This window comes from Aptenodytes patagonicus, chromosome 1, assembly GCF_965638725.1.
Source record: "Aptenodytes patagonicus chromosome 1, bAptPat1.pri.cur, whole genome shotgun sequence".
NCBI lineage: Eukaryota > Metazoa > Chordata > Aves > Sphenisciformes > Spheniscidae > Aptenodytes > Aptenodytes patagonicus.
The window spans coordinates 165,852,635-165,870,135 of record NC_134949.1 but is presented as its reverse complement, the minus strand read 5'-3'; the positions used below and the strand labels follow the sequence as shown (position 1 = coordinate 165,870,135).

General features: G+C 37.3%; 1 protein-coding gene across 4 annotated transcripts in view; it reads right to left on the bottom strand.

Annotated features, from left to right (window-relative positions):
* The window catches only part of NALCN (sodium leak channel, non-selective), a 266,845-nt gene that overhangs the window by 87,243 nt on the left and 162,101 nt on the right, over window positions 1–17,501 (bottom strand). The window lies entirely within an intron of this gene.

Sequence of the window (17,501 nt, the reverse complement as noted above, 5' to 3'; positions counted from 1 at the left end):
TGGAGATGACTGAACACCTGCCTGCCGATGGGAAGTGGTGAATGAATTCCTTGTTTTGCTTTGCTTGCATGCGCAGCTTTTGCTTTCCCTATTAAACTGTCTTTATCTCAACCCACGAGTTTTCTCATTTTTACCCTTCTGATTCTCTCCCCGATTCCACCGGGGGGGGAGTGAGCGAGCGGCTGTGTGGTGCTTAGTTGCCGGCTGAGGTTAAACCACAACACGCTTACATAAAATTGGCCTGATTTTAAAAGGGATCTGTTGTCGTTCTGCAACCTGTAAAAATCAGGGCACTTTGAAAAACTCTGTATATTTGAGAAGTTTATTGTGTACACCTGCATTCACATACACATATGTAACAAAGGTATTTGCAGGACCCAAAATGGAGGAAAACTTTTATGATTCTGAAACAGTTTGCATATATGTGTGTGTCTGTGTAGATTCAAAATCACATAGGCTGCTGGTATTAGAGAGCAAGAATATATATTACGTCTTTATGGTTGGGCTGAAAAGCAGACCCAAAATATACATTTAGAATATGATAATCAGATGCCTAGAACAGAAAAATCTGCATCTGCAAGTACACTCAGGAGGTCTTCATATCATTTACTCTTTTCAAATAACATAAAAACAACTGCAAAAAGAAGAGCTTGTCCTGACATTTTGATCAGTGCATTTTTGCCCCGAACATAATTGCTTATACTGCTGCCTAGAGGGTACCTCATCCTCCCAGAACTCACATGTTATTTTTAGTGCAGAATGGAATGTAGCACATTGCAAACGTTTTAACTACCTCAAGGCACTGGTGGTATAACCAAAAAATATCTGATTCAGAGTGTTTTTTGTACATTTTAAAAGATAAATACTAAGATTCTTTATTTTTTAGGTTTTTTTTTCTCTTTTTAAACATCTGTGTGAAATATTTTAAACATGACTGAAGTACACACATTTCTTTTCAGAAGGATGTGGTCAATGCAAATGAAAATTAGCCTCTTCATTCTTTGTTAGGAGCTGAAGTATACCTTTTCTACAAGCTCCTTACATGAGTCTGTGCTCCCCCATCCTGGTTTTTAACCTGATGTCTGGAAATCTCTGTCCTGTAAGTAAAAAGTAATTGCTATTGGCTTGCATATTTAGTAGCTGCACTTCTATAGACTGACCACTTCCACGCATAGGGACATAATAAGAACCTCATGTGACTTTGAATTTTGAATTACTTCTTCAGGAAAAGTTGCACCCTGACACTAAATTAATTTCTCTCAACCGTAAGCCATTAACCAAGGCACCTAGCTTAGTAAAACAGGTATCCTGGACTCCAGCCACAGGAAGGAATGAGATGGGGGGAGGAGGGGAGCGGAGAGAGAGGGATATCTGCAGAAGACAATTTAGCACTCCTAAGATCTCACTCCGTCTCCGAAGAAACCTATTCCTCTCCATTGCTTGGAGAACTTAGGCAACCACATTGCGGAGGCCAGAAGTTAGAGGGAATGAACCCAAGCCTTAGAGTCAGCTCCTACAAGGTTCGTGTCAGTGAGTTTTAGCCAGATCAGGGCTTTAACATTTAAATGAATAGCTGTAAGCCATTATAATCTAAAATTCTGTATGACATTCTATGATGGCTTTGCTCTTAATTTAAGCATTTACGGACTGGCTCAATCTTTACTAGTAGATATGCCACTGTATTTTTGTAAGGATTACCCTACCACTAGTAGTTTAAACCATAAATGAGTTTGTTTATGTTTCTACAAAGAAAAAAAAGTTTATGTTTTCTATAAAAAAACACTTGAAAAGTTTCTAGACTAGCTTGCCAAGTCGTACAACCAATACCATTTTACCATGCTGAGTTAGTGCCACTACCCAATTAGTGGGGGCATAACCACATTAACTGAGATCTATGTTTTGTCTACTGCTTTCGAAGCATCTATTCACATAAATGGAAATTACAGAAGCTGGTTATATGAGAGTAAAGTTGAATTTGTGCATATCATGCATCTTTTTCTTTAGGACACAATCATCACAGTCTAAGCACTTACATAAAGAAAAAGGAGAAAGCATGAGGAGCCCTTTTCTCTCTCATCTCCTAGCAAAAGACGTCACCACCCTTTAATAATTCTTGTGGGTATTACAGTAGTGCTTAGAGATTTCACCAGAGCCTGGGACACCATATTGTCCACATGCTGTATCAACACACTGTAAACAGGCGTCCTCTGTCCTCATGAAGTTAGTCTGAATTCACCAAGACACAGGAAGATTTGACTGGAAGAGTTACTGTTGTCCCTGTTTGCTAAATATGGAAGTGAAAGGCTAGCATTTCACTCATATTGCATTTGCTTTATGTTTTAAAGTGATAGTAAGAGGCCTCCACAGAAATAAGGACTGGTCCTTAGTGACCTGCCCAAACTAAAAAACAAAGCCAGGTCTCAAGAAAATAAAGCCCTTTCCCCCCAGATTTCGCAAGGACACTGAAAGCCTTTTTGGAGCTCAGGAATGAAAAGGGGTAGTGGGAGAAGCATGGAAGAAATGAAAAGATTAAATCAGGCCTACGGGTCACCCTTGTTATTTGAAACCATGCAAGGGGTCACTTTTGCTCAGTTGGGCATGACGTAGTGAGGATAGTCCTGGAAGACGGCAGTGGTAATGATGATGTAATGTTGTCCTAAGGTTGTACTTGACATAACAAGTCAGTGACCAGATAGCTGGCAACATAATTCAGAAATCTTAGCTACTACTTGATCATTGTGTGAAAGTTTTATTGAAACACTGTGCCTATAGGAATGCATCATCGTTGCACTGTGATGGCCAACACACGCCAAGTATTGCCATGGCTATGTAACATTCTTCTAGATTTTACACTTCCTCTGGTGGATGGGAAGCTCCATTCTGAAGTATGTTCATTTCAGCTGCCCACAGGGGACCTTGAACTAACAGGTTTGATTTCTGCACAAAGTGCTACTGAGCGGAGATGATGATCATTATGTAGTTTGTACTGCAGTTCACCTTAGCTTTATATAACTTCATTCTGTTGAAGTTAATGTTGAAGCTCCTGCCAGCTTCACTTACACCAGTAAGTCAGCCCGAGTATTTTGCAGTGGCAGATATAACTGGTTTTTAGCCAGTGGCGTTCTCAACAGAAAACTTTATAGCAGACGTGTGTGTGCGCGTGCACGCACATATGCATGTATAACGCAGAGGAGGTTTGAGAGAATAGTATTATACAAAGCAAGAATATACGTTATTCATTTTCAAGGTAACACTAACAAGACTAAAGAAAATTTAGTTGTTATACATTGGAAAATAGAAAACAACAGCTATCTCTTTGTGAATGACCTTATAACTTTCTCCTGCCCCTGCTCATGCTTAGTCCAAATTGCCACATTACTGTGAGCTTAGGGAGAGTCAGCAAAATCCCCACACATATGCATAAGAACATCCATTCTCAGTAACACCCTAAGTTAAAAAAGTATCTATCATCTGTTGAAACTCTTACCATCTCTTACAAATTATAACTTTCAACAAGTTTCCACAAATATTCTTCTACTTTCTTTACTAATACTTAAATGAATTACAGACTTTCAAGTCAGTTTTTAAAGACAGACACATTTTGAAAGAAAAGAAAATATAAGTGGTGCCAAATATAAATGAAGATCACATTATGGCACTCACAGAGAAAATCTTCTAGCAATAATTTGTTACAACTCCTGAGCTCCGATATAAGCTACAGCTTCAGTAAATGAACTGGGAAAATTTGGTCTCCTAGAACTGAACCAGAATATAATTTTCTTCTCATCATTTAAAATAGAAACATATTCTAAGAATTTTGAGAGAGATTCACTAAGTTTTTAAATGAGAAGAAGAAAAAGAAGAAGAGGAAGAGGAATAGGATGAAGCACAGTCCAGAACCATAGAGCTGAGGTACAGTTTTATACTGTGGAGGACTGCGTCCTATATATCCCATGAAAATTTGGTGTCCCTTGCTTCTTGAATGGCTTTAATCTAAGCCTATGATATCTTTATAGGATACAGTAAATGGGTAAGACCTGACATTGGAAACTCTTTCTAGAGCAGCTTTATGCAGATCTGTTGATATCACAATTCAAAGATTAAAAATGACAGCCAGCATTAACAGTTTTGGTTCCTAGAGTAGCTCTGGCAAGTCTTAAAATTACTTGCAGCTATTGCAAGCAGCTTATTTTCTCTCAGCTCATCTAAACCTTTTCATGAATCCAGAGTTCGTTGATATACATCAGGAACTTACTTAAGACATATAGTGAACCAATGAAAGCATTACAGTTTCCTCTTCCGTTATGCATATGACTGTCCAGACCCAAAGACATATACTTAACATAAGGAGCATTCTGAAACAATAGGCTATTGAATAGTTACCCTGTTCAACACAATCTTTTTTTTTTTTTGGTTAATGTTGGTGAAAGTGCCAACTGCTTAAAGCTTCACTATTGCAGATGTTCTCGTTTCAGAATAATGCAGGCTCTTGCACTTTAAATATCAAATCACAGATGGTGTGGGCTGCAGATAGCTGTGTAACTGTGCTTTACTCTGAAACCTGAATTGTTTATGGTTTGGTTTTCATAACAGGGAGAAAGGGAGGATCAAGGACTCTTCCAATACATTATTTGCTTTTCCCTAGTACAGTCCTCTTTAAAATGGCTTGCTTTCCAAGGAGTTATTTCCCTCCCAAAAGGAAAGTACTTTGCTTTTAATAAGTCATGCATGATAGAGTGGCGAACAGTTCACAGACCACTGGCTAGCTGCCGTGTGAACATGTTCTGTGAGAAACCAGGGTTCTGCATGGGTCAAAAAAGCCATGTAGAGCTGTAGTTAGTTTATATGCTCTCATTTTAAGAGCGATGAAAATAATTGCTTTTTAGAGCTCTCTTACAGTGTGTAACTATATTTTCTCAATTCCCAAATCCACATTAAGGAAAAGCTTTTACTTTAGTACTCCTTCAGGCATCCCATTTCAATTATCCTTCATACCAGACAATCTAGACTTCCTTCTCCTACGGAACCAGGCTTAGGTAGAACTTCTTGGCCTCACTCATGGTACTGGAGCACATGGGCTTCAGTTTGGCCGACAGTCAGATTTTGACTTACCTTCTCTCTATGACCAGTTCTGCTGAATAAATCACTTTGTTAGCCCTCACCTCTGCAAAGCTCTCACAGGGGTTTAATTATGAAGATTTCTTGACCAAAACAATGCAGAAATATTTATTCTTAGAAGTTCACAGTAAAAAGTTAAAGAAAAATAAGCAGGGCACTTAGGTTGCTTTCTTCATTTGTTCTGCAGACAATAATATAAAAAGACAGCAGCAGGAGCGTCTAGCAGGAGCTATAAAAATAGCATGTATTTTCACTAGCTAGAAAACCAGTGAGCTGTTTCAGTTGTTAGAATTGCTTTACATGAAGAGATGATGAATATCTGGAGGGCAAGAGTGTATGGAAACCAAATTTCATAGCTTAGTATCTAGGAACAGTTAAAAAAGCAAACATAAACTGGAAAGGTATAAATATACAGGTAGACTGCTTCAGCAAACATCATGAATGTATACTCAAGGTAGGTAGCAAAACCTTGGCCTTTTCTTCCCGTTCATCTGATTTCAACAGAACAACAACAACAACAAAAAACCCGAAAATGAGTTAAAATTTGCAACCATCCCCAGCACTGAAAGTAGAAACATGCTATGTGTGAGAGAGACAAAAAACCTAATGGAAGTTTAGGTTGCAGACCTGACTTCTGTATTTAGTTCTGGAAAAGATCACTGTACTACTCATTTTTATCTCTTTGCCAGTGTGACTTCTGTATTGGAAACCTAGTTTGTGTGAAAGCTTTCTTTCACATTATGAATTTCAGCAATAAGTATATGCCTTGGACACAGAAACACTGATAATCAATTATTAGGAGGATGTTTTAGTCCAAAAAAGAGTAGCGATCATTCCCAGATCAAGAGCCAACTTTAAAAAGCAGAGACACCTTCAAAGGTTTCAAGGAAACCAGTGCTGCATCCGTGAATTTATGGAGGCTCTCTTAATAAACAGATGGTTGTTTTGCACATTTCCAACAATGGAGGATGGGTAAATTCCTTTGACAATGATCGTGGAGAAGTGACTACAGGCAGTAACAAATGTTTTGATCTAATGTAAAAAAATGACTGCACTAACTGTGTCTGGATATGAAAGAAAAAGAACCAGTAGTTGAGAAAATGTGAACCACAATTATGATGGCTGAGGGGAGAAAGGTGCTGAGCATATTGGCAAGAATACTGGAGTGCTATAGTAAATAAATAAGAAAAAAATTCCCAGTATCTTGATATTGATGCAGCAACACTGGTTAACATATCATTGCAGGGAACATAAGACGGATATCCTCAACATCATTGGCAGTGCAGTGAGAGCCTTATTCTCTGGGGAAGCAATGATTTCTATCTTTGTCTTTTAAGACCAAGCATAACAACAAAAACTTAGTAGGATACATTAAAACGTATGAGAGCCACATTTCTGACATATTCCCATGGCAAATGGTGAATGTCTGGTTTCACACAGACCACACTGCCTTTTCCTCTGAGCATGCCTTTTGCTCCACAAGCGAGGCAGGGCCTGTATTTCCTTCTGAGCCAACCCAGGTGGAAGTTGGGAACCTCTACAAAGATCCTGTCGGATTCATGCCATGCACCTTTAGAAAACTAACTGAAGTGCCAGCGCCAGGAAGCTGCTATTTTATGAACCTAAGTTCACAAACGAGGAGTTTGTTCTCTGCTGTGAGTGAAGAGAGACAACCAGCTTTGAATGTTGACTTTAATCCTTCTTTCTTGCCATTATCATCTAAGTCCCTAACCTAAATTAGGAACCCAACCTAGGAACTGCAGTGAGATGCCTAGCATTATGCACTGTGATTTTGGGCCTCAGTAATGTAAAAGCACCCATATGATTAAATGTCAGTGAAACGCGGGTTCCTAATTCATTAAAGTTGGAGATTCATGTCATTTAACTTTATCCATTGAAAGTCAGGCATTTTGCCTAATTACTTGTCTAGACTCCCTCTGTAACAGAAAAAGAGAGCATCCAACTTGGAGGGGATGAATCATTCCCTGGAGGGTAACTATGGCTACAGGCAAGCACAGATGACTAGCTCAGACTACATGTCTAACTTTTTGCATGGCTAACAAGGTGACATGAATCCTATCCTTTGACACTTTAGAAAATTCCAACCTTTATCTAAAAGAATGAGAATTTTTTTCCTTGTATATAATTCTTCCAAAATTTGAGGATAGTTGCTTCTAAACTTTTGAGTGTTGGATTAACTATAAAAGCATTAAAACTTTTGTTATGCTGCTTACTGCGTAAGCACACAGAATTCTCATGATTTATTTTTTTTATGTATGCTAGAAGATACTCTTACTTCTTTCTTCAGAATAACTGCATTTTTTTAAGTGCACTAAGTTTTTTATTCTTGGGAGATTTCTTTTACCTGGATTAAAAATGTGAATCAAATTGCTCTGAGTTAGATATGAAAAACACAGACACTGGAAATATTTTTTAACTGCATCAAAATAATAATTGCATAATCAACAACTGACTGCACATGAATTTAAGATCAAAGGTAGAAATTGTGCTGCTTCTCTCCCACTTACAGACAAACAAAACTGAATACAATAGCAATCACAGAAAGGAAATTTTATGTTTGCTCTGGGGATGTAAGTTTGAATTGTTTGGCATGCGAGTACCGCTTTAGTTTAATAAAAATTGCAACTCTACAAGCAACTGAGTATCTGTGACCCTCCTCAAATCAACAGGATGCTATGGTGATCAGAGTTCTGCAATACTGAAATAATATTTTGTTCTACTTAATATAAATGTCTGCTTTGAATCTTTTATTCAAATTCATTCTACTTTAGAGAAAAATGTAGAAGGACTCAGTACAATCTCTTTAGAGACTAACTTGCTTTGTCTTGACTGACGTTAACCAAAATTGCACTTATGTATTCTTGCATGAAAGGGGAGCAGTGTCAAATTAATCTTTAGAATATCTGTGCCAGAATTGTCTCGAACAATGTTCAGAAAACATCAGACACTCTCCCCTTAGATAGGAGGCCAAAAGTTTCATTGTAAATCAGGTAAGTACTGAGTAGTGAAGATGCAAAAATAACTGCTTAGTGAGAAAAAAAGAAGTGTTAATTGCTCTGTTTCCCTGACAACAAAACCAGAAAAAAAAGGGTAGATTTTAAGACCAGAGGGATTAACACCTAAAAACGAATACTTTTTTTTTTTTTTTTTTTTTTGATTCTTTTCTAAGACCTCTGTATTCTGCTGCTGTAGTTCTGGACAATTAGGTCGTAGTGGATCCCAGTATAGACCTCCCCATGCCCCCATCACCACCACCACCACCACCACAAAAAAAAAGAGTATTATGGATCTAGATTCCATGATAGTTCTGTCATTTTTTATGGCACCCAACTTGCGATGAACTTTCTTCTACTGCAATTGCTCCTTCTTATCAGACAGACTGCCTAATGGTTTCCTTTTATGCTTTTGCTATGAAAGTCATGTCAAGACCACTAACGTTTGTTGAACTGCCTCTATTTTGCAAAGCTTCTAAGCATTTTAAAACCTGACCCTGAACCACTGGCATCAAATTGAGCTGTTCAGACATTAACCAGTGTCGAAAACAAGAATCTATCTCAACAGACAAAACCAGCAAAGAAGCTATTGTTATTTCCAAGCTTCTTTGTTTATGAAAGTTTCTGTTTTCAACATCAAATAGTTAAAAGTGAGATTTAAAAAAGAGAAAATGAACATGGTAAACTTCTGTTATTTTTAAAAGCACAGAGGCAAAATAATATAATTCTAAAGGTAGCACTTTTTTAAAAAAAAAATCTACTATAAGCAGATATATATACCTCTGCAGCCTCCTGCATCTGCTGCTTTGATATGGATTCAGGGGGAAAAAAATCTTGTATATATTTCATGGTGTGGAGCAGAATGGGAGGGAAAGGAGCATGTACATCTGACAAGTACCTTCACTGGTGAGAGCAAGAATTTCATTAAATTAGAAGAATAATGTCCCTACTGCATACTTTTGTTTACTCCTCCAAGAATTTCTGTTGCTAGGTAGTGAGGCATATATTGGGAAAACATTTTTAGTAATGAATGCCATCTGTACGGATGTTGTGAGTGTGCCCTATTGAGCACAGACAGCACACATGTGATATGACAGAAATCTGATCTTCCTTAAGGGAATATTCCTTTGAAGCCGCAGAACTATGCTTATGTGAGATTTCAACAATTTAAAGTGGATGGATGTTCCTGATTGACTTGAGGGGCCTAAGCATTAGAACAGACTTTGTTTGATTCCTCGCCATACTGGGAATTTATGTATGAACGCAGAGATGTCACTTCTTCAGCTTTGATTCTCCAGTTGTAAAACAGGAACACAATAATCCTGTCTAATATAAGCTGTAAGATAAACCCTCTAAAGTTAGTGAGGTAAACTGGGGTTATTATCATAAGCATAAGGCAAATCAAGAACATTTTGTATTTTAATACTGTTAAAATTATATGTATTTTAACAGTGGAATTCCAGGAAATAGGATTACAGAAGTAAGATTACATGGCCAAGGAAGTTGGGCCACTGCTTATATTCAGAGATGCTTGAGATGCTTGCTCTTTCCCTTGTGGAAATACAACTCAGTAAAGTGGCAGCACATCTGGTTTTAGTCACCAATGGGCTATATGAATTTAGTTCCTCCTTATGCTATTTGCAAATTGCTTCTGAAATCCCATTCAGATTATGGAACATTAGGGGCGTATGAATGAGTGCACGGGGTTAGATCAAAGGTCCATTTCACCGGTACCCTGTCTCTGACAAGGACCAGCAGAAGGTGTCTGAGAAATAAGTATAAGAACAGATCAAATACAGAGCAATTATACTTCCTGCATGCTTTCCTAACTTTGACAACCTCTCGGGCTGAAAGCTACATCTAAACTATCAGCCCTTATAGGATTTTTATTCCATTAATTTGTCTTAAAACTAAACCAATTTGATTTGATTGAGTGCTCTCTCATTTTGTTACAGTGGAAGAAGTAAAACAGTCTTCTCCTATTCAACTTCTCACGTTTTGCGATTTCATATAACTCTGTCTTACCTTCCTCCTCAGTCACCTCAATTTACAAGCTGAAGATCATCCTCATTATCCTTTTCTGTACCTTTTCTAGGCTTATTATATCTTATTTTTAAAAAGATGGTGTGATCTTACCTGCATGCAGTATTCAAGCCATGGAAGCATCTTGGATGTATATGGCAGAACTGGAATGTTTTCACTTCTGTTTAACAATTTTCTCTAATCATTTTTAACAATGTGTTTGCCTTCTCTTTTGGTAAGCACTGTATTGACATGATAGAGAATACCTACAACGACTCAAAAATCTTTCTGGACTGGTGATAGCTTAATTAAAGCCTACATTCATGTATTTAGTAGGCTTCTTTTCTGTGAGTATTTATTAACATTACATTTCATCTGATGTTTTATTTCTCAGACACAAAATATGAATACTTTGCAGTCAGCCTTAATTTTGCATGCCTTTACTTTGCACCATCAGCAAACTCTGTCACCTCACTATTCACCCTATTTTCTAGATAACTTATGAATACTGAGCAGCACAGGTCCCTGCCAAGATCACCATGGAATTCTACTGGCACCTTTCCTCTATTATGAAAAATAATAATTTATCCCTACCTTTTGTTTTCTGTCTTTTCATCACTATTCCACAAGAAAACCTTTCTTTTTAAATTGTGTAAGCTTAAAAGGGATCCACTTTGTACGGTACAAAGGAAGCTGGGATATACACTTGAGAAGTAGTGTCATACAGATGTCGTTGCTGTAAGCTACAAACTATGCTGCAGATGAAGGAAAGATAATTCATACAGCTTGCGCAGCTTGAGTATAATCCCATGGTTGGCTTCAAATTTTCTTGTAGCTACCCTACAAACAAGATATACCTCTCTAAAAATTGCTCTCCAAAAGTATCCACTTCTCTTCAATGCCTAGAGAAGGAAACCTGCATGAATATTTCAAACTGCATATACAACTTTGTAATGTATTATTGAAGTGGGATGAATTCTACCCAGGTGTTTAAAACACCGTAACATTTTAAATTAATTTCATTGGCTGCAAAAGCTATTTCAGGGAGCAGGTACTAAAACAGTAGAGTAAGTCCAAAATGGAGTAATCAACAAGGTAAAACTGAGTTTCTCTGTACAGAATAAGGCTATGGGAATCCTAAAAGTTTACAAAATTCTGATAGGAAACAGAAAAATATAAGAAATAAAGCCATGTTAAGGAGGGGACATAAAACTAGACAAGAACAACACATATACAGGCTTTTATACTAATAGTAGAACCCTAAAAAATAACATGATTGAACTAGAATTCCTGTTATTAAAAAACCCACAATGTTGACACAAAAGACATCTCAGAAACTTGGCAGAAGTAACAAGCAGTAGGATCCTACAGAATCAGAATATGCAGAACCAGGCAACGTATTATCCAGACTGACGGTATGCTGCACCAGTTAGACTGGTGCTATTTGTTACAGAAAATCTATAGTCAATAAAGCGAATAAGGTAAATGCATACACAAACAGCATAGGATCCCTCTGTATTGAAACTGCATGCCTAACTGGAAGAAATATTCTGCATACATGTAGATGAGGATTAGAAAGTAACTTCAATATGTGAAGTAGTATTAAAGGCCTGAAGACAAGCAGCAATAATAGTGGGAAGCCTTTGTTTACCCTCATGTCTGTTTAGGAAAGGGTAGAAGAAAAAGATTAACTTTTTACTCATAAGTGACTCCTCACTGAACTATATAGTCAGAGAACACCTAAGCGAAGAAGCATCTCATGGTTTAGTACTGAGCACATCTAGTTCATGACATAAATATCAAAAAGCTATTTTGTAACAGTGACAAAAATGCTCTTAAATTCAGATTTTTTTTACAAGTAGAAGGTCAAAACCATTTACTCCATTGAATTTAAATTAAAAAATGAACTACATAAAATCATAGAGCTTTTGAAAAGAAATTTAAAGGAACGGCCAAATGACAGAAACTGGGAGGGGGTGTGTGTATGGAGTAACTTTAAATATCCTGTTTTAGAAGGACAGAATACATCTACCACCTACAGAAAAACTTCAAGAAGGTCAAAAAGGCCAGCAATGTCAACTGGAGTGCAAAGAAGGCTTTTAAAAGTAAATGGATATATTTCAGAAAGTGAAGCCATATGCTAAGCAAAGAACAGAGAAAAAAGCATACATTCTGGCAATTTTTTTATAAAACAATGATATGGCAGATCATGAAAGATTTTGAGGGACTACTTTCTAAAGAAATAAAATCTAATAAGGAAGCTTTTAAGAACATACAGAAAGCAGCAAGATCTGCAGAGGCTCTAAAAGAGCAACAGACTATTAATTGAGAGCGTTCAGAAAAAAGAAACCAAACAAGAAAGCAAAATGAATAGTGTCAACCACAGAGGAGGTCAAAGATGACCCTAAACCGTGCCGAAGACTAATCTCCAACAAAAATGTCAAGAGAAAAGCTTTTGAAAGACAACTGACACAAGGTCAATTTGTTACTCTCCAAGACCTGATAACACTCACTCAAGACTTCTAAAGGATCTCAGATATAACAACGCTGACATACTAGCAGTGGTGAATAACTTGTCACCTAAATAAACTCAGTAACTAGAGAAAAGAAAGTGGCAAACTTTAAAAAAGGGCTTCAGGACAGACCATGGGAATTAAGAAACTAATTAGTCTGACTTCATATCTAGGCAAACTGATAGAAAGGTAGTAACAATAGAATTAGTAAATACGTGGAAAATATAATGGGAAAAGTTAACACAGCTGTTGTAAAGTCATGCTTCACAATCTGTTAGAATGCTGAATTTCTAAAAAGAAAGTCCAAACTTTATCACAAAAGGCAAAAGAAATCAAAGAAATCCTTCAGTTTCTTTTTAACTTTGGGGCAACAGTTTATGGAGAGGGTGGAGAAGACAGGAATAAAAGAGAAGGAAGTTAAGCTTGTAGCTGATAGATTTCTTTTGCCTAAGATCGGTATCATCCGCATAACTGATGCACCGAGCAGCACAGAAAGGGGCCTCAAGGGAAGATGAGCAGGATCAACCTCATACCTGGAGGTTAAGTAGCGTGTTAGGGTCAGTCTGGATTGCTGCAGAGGATCAAGTTTATTGCACAGATAGATGGTGACTATGAGCTATAGCACAACCCCTTTTCACTTGACTTCAGCCGAGCTGTCATGGCAGACATAGACGAGACAATGAGACATGTGGCAGAGGATGGGAGATGTACTGCGAATGAACGGAGCTGTAAGAATACAAAGAATGATTCTGATCTTAAGCCAGCTGAATGGTGTCTTGAAAAAACATATTCTATTCCTATGTGTGCCTGTGGTGCTAAGTAAATCACTTAAATTAATCTTTTACAAGTTTTATGTTTGTTCTAGATACTTATGAGGGGTACCATAAAAAAGTCAGGAAGAAGATTAATAGATTCGTCTTCGTAGCAAAGCTTGAATACTGTGCAATAAATAATACACAGGGATCACACACTGTACAATAACGGAAAAAAATATTTACTAGCGGCTTATTGAAGTGAGCTCTATCTACTCTTTGCACTAAATGAGGCCAGACTTTTGGAAAGAATATTATGTAATGATATAATTAAAAACTGAATCATGATGTATATCCTTAACTAAATTTGCACTGGCAAATTTAAATCTAAAAGTTTACTAGCTTTTAAATACATTATTTTACAATCTTACTTATAATCTCCTAGTCATTTAATGCATTTTTGCTTTGATTTATTTGTATTTAAACACATTTACTGAACCGACATGAATAACAAGTGTTTACGTATCATTTTACATTTTATGGTACATTGCAAATATTAATCGATTAGTCTTTTCCCAATAATCGGAAAGATAAGTAATATTATTTTTCTTATCAAGTTCAAGAAGAGGAATTAAGTCATAATTAAGAAGGACTCATCCCAAAAGGGATTATTAGCTAGGTGTGATTTCTGGCCTAAATATATTCTCCTTCCTTCCTTGAAAAACATTCAATATTTCATCATCTGAAAATGCCCTGGGCCTCAAGCTTTACAGCCATTAAAGGCAGGGAAAAAATGCAAACATGAGGATGGAAATACTTTTGAGAGCATTTAGTTTCACCATTTTCAACCAATCAATGTCTTTTATATTAACAGTTTGAATTATTTGATTCCTCCTTTGGAACACCATTCAGCACTTAATTATAGATGTCAAAAATTTTCCTGTGCAGCCATACACATCTACTGCTTTATAGAAATGGTCTTGATTAAAACCTAACAATTACCTTAGAATCCTCCTTCTCACAGTCCATTTTTTTAGTGGAGAATTCAAAATATCATTGAATTAAAAACACTTTCTGCTTTATCTTCTGAGATAAGACAACCAATATTTCAGTATAATAGCGCACAGTCACTATCAGCACTGAGCCTGTGATACCATCAAATTTACCCCACAGGAAACCTTTTCTGTTCTAGACACTTAACCAGTTTTCCAATCATTCCAGTAATTCCGTATGATTCAGCTCCAAGAACCGACCTCTTACCTCCTTTCACATTAGGCATTTTTAAAACATGCAACACTTCATATAACATTAATTTGTTTGGATAAAATACCAGAAGGGAATACATTCAATAGTACTGAGTAATAGTCTTTGAAGAGAGGCTACTGTTTAAAGCAACATTTCAAAAGCATAAATACAAGTGAACCAGCCTCAGCCACCTTGGGCATCTTTATATGTCATAATGGTGTATAATGCATACACCATTATGCCAGTCAGCCAAACTGCTATGTCCAATGGCAAAGTGCTGTCCTCTGGTTAAATACCCACTTGGGTCATGGAAACAGACTACCAATGTCATCATGGTGCCACACTGCATAGTAGCTAGAAGGTCTGGTGATGCAGGCAGCGGTTTTACTCTGGCCCAGCACCACGTTCATGTAGCTATGCTGCTACCAGTCTCAAAGCTATGAAGTTGATGGACTTTTTTTTAAAATTCTATTTATGCCTTTTACTTGAGTGTGCTCTACTGCTATTACGGAGACAGGATTCCTACCAGGCTAACAAGATGTCAGGCTGACACACTGGCAAGCATTGCTAGTGGTGGCCTCTCATCATTGCTTTTTGCTCACCAGTTCCAGAGTGGGCTGCTAAAACACAAAGTCATGCTGCTGCCATTTCATATGCAAAGGTGTAGACTTTTAAAGTCGTTTATGAATTTAAGATGCTAAGTTTCACAGAAAAGCCACAGGATTTCAAATCTTAAGCTCACTTCAGAAAGTTGATTTGTGCTCCTAACTCACACAGACATTATGAAAATTTTCCTGTAAGATTATCAGTATGATATGACATTGCCTACCATACTTCTGAGCCACTTTCATTTCAGATCATTTTACCTCTTGAGACTGGTGAAGAGAAAAATGAATAAACTTGATTTGGTCTACTCACTTTGCATACTCAAGACTGTCTGGCCATCCCAAAATCATCTGTAAGATCTCTTATTTCACTTTTGTGAGCTGATTAACTGAAATCCAGTATTTATATTTCTTTGTGGCAGAAAATACCTGCCCTTTTAACTTATTTGAAGTTTGCAATACGTACTGATATTTAATACTTCAAGAGCAAAAGCAATATTGATTTCTGTATTGAATTCTATAAAGGAGAATTTAAAGTAACTATATAATATTCTCATTTGTCAGTGCCTTGAAGCAACAGAAGATTGGGAAGCAATATTAGTTTGACACATCCCACATATTCAGTGAGCATACGTGAGACATACAATCTCTAAATCCACAACTGAGAAGTTTGTAGAAAATGAACACAATGAATATAAACAAAATAAATGAATAAACACATCACTTTAGTTTTAAAACTGAAAGAAAAATAATATAGAAGGAAAACCAAGGGAGTGATTATTTGGCACATTAGTTTCAATGTAACAGTTCAATGTAAAATAACTAAATTGTCTAAATTATTTTTCAAGAATTGAAAGAACATAATTCTACAAAAGTTGCTGATGCACCTGAAAGATGAACAAAACCAGCAAATGATGGGTGAAAGAAGGCTATAACCCAAATATTACAAAAGAGGTTCCCACATTTTAAGCTCTCAATTTGCTATTTCATGCATGAAATAGGCAAATGTTGATGGTTTTTGCTCCTCTTTGAGCAGATTAAAGCGCAGCTATATATTTATGTAAAAGCTACAGATACCTTCCTCTCTGGTGGTTTGTGCACAAGGCCAGAATGGCCAACATGAACTCTCTAGTTACATTTGTTTTATGTGATTGTTATTTGGTGTTTCAAGCATGAGAGAATGACTTCGTGGTAATCTTGGTCCCCAAATCTGGAGAATCAAGCAAGCAAGTTAAGTTTGCAAAGTGTCTTTAGCACTCACAAACACATTCAACCTAGCTGTCCTGGTTTCGGCAGGGATAGAGTTAATTTCCTTCCTAGTAGCTGGTACAGTGTTTTGGATTTAGGATGAGAACAAAGTTGATAACGCACTGATGCTTTAGTTGTTGCTAGGTAATGCTTACACTAGCCAAGGACTTTTTAGTTTTCCATGCTCTACTGACTGAGAAGGCTGGAGGTGCACAAGAAGCTGGGAGGGGGCACAGCCAAACTGGACAAAGGGACATTCCATACCATGTGACATCATGCTCAGTACATAAACTGGGGGAAAGTTGGCTGGGGGGGCCGCTGCTCGGGGACTGGCTGGGCATCGGTCGGCAGGTGGTGAGCAATTGCATTGTGCATCACTTGCTTTGTATATTATTATTATTATTATTATTATTATTATTATTATTATTATTATTTCAATTATTAAACTGTTTTTATCTCAACCCACGAGTTTTTCTCACTTCTGCTCTTCCAATTCTCTCCCCCATCCCACCGGGGGCGGGGGGGGGGGGGGGGGGGGGGGGGGGCGGGGAGTGAGCGAGCGGCTGTGTGGTGCTCAGTTGCTGACTGTGGTTAAACCACGACACTAGTCCCCTCTACCGCTTCCTGTCTGTGGACCCTTGCCTGTACCCTCCCCTGCAGCGGTTCTATGGTGTGCTGATATAGTATCATATAGAATCATAGAATGGTTTGGGTCAGAAGGGTCCTTTAGAGATCATCTAGTCCAATCCCCCTGTCATGGGCAGGGACATCTTTCACTAGATTATAAGCAAAAAGACGACCTAGCTGTGATTTTAAAATTAATTAAATGACTATCTTAATTGACTTTCATTGAATATTTAAACCAATTTCTAAATCTCTTTTACAATCTCAATTTCTACCTCACATTGTGTGATGGTCAGCTATCTAACAAAATACTACTGTTCTCTTCAACATCTACTGTTTTGTTCATTGTGATGAAGATGT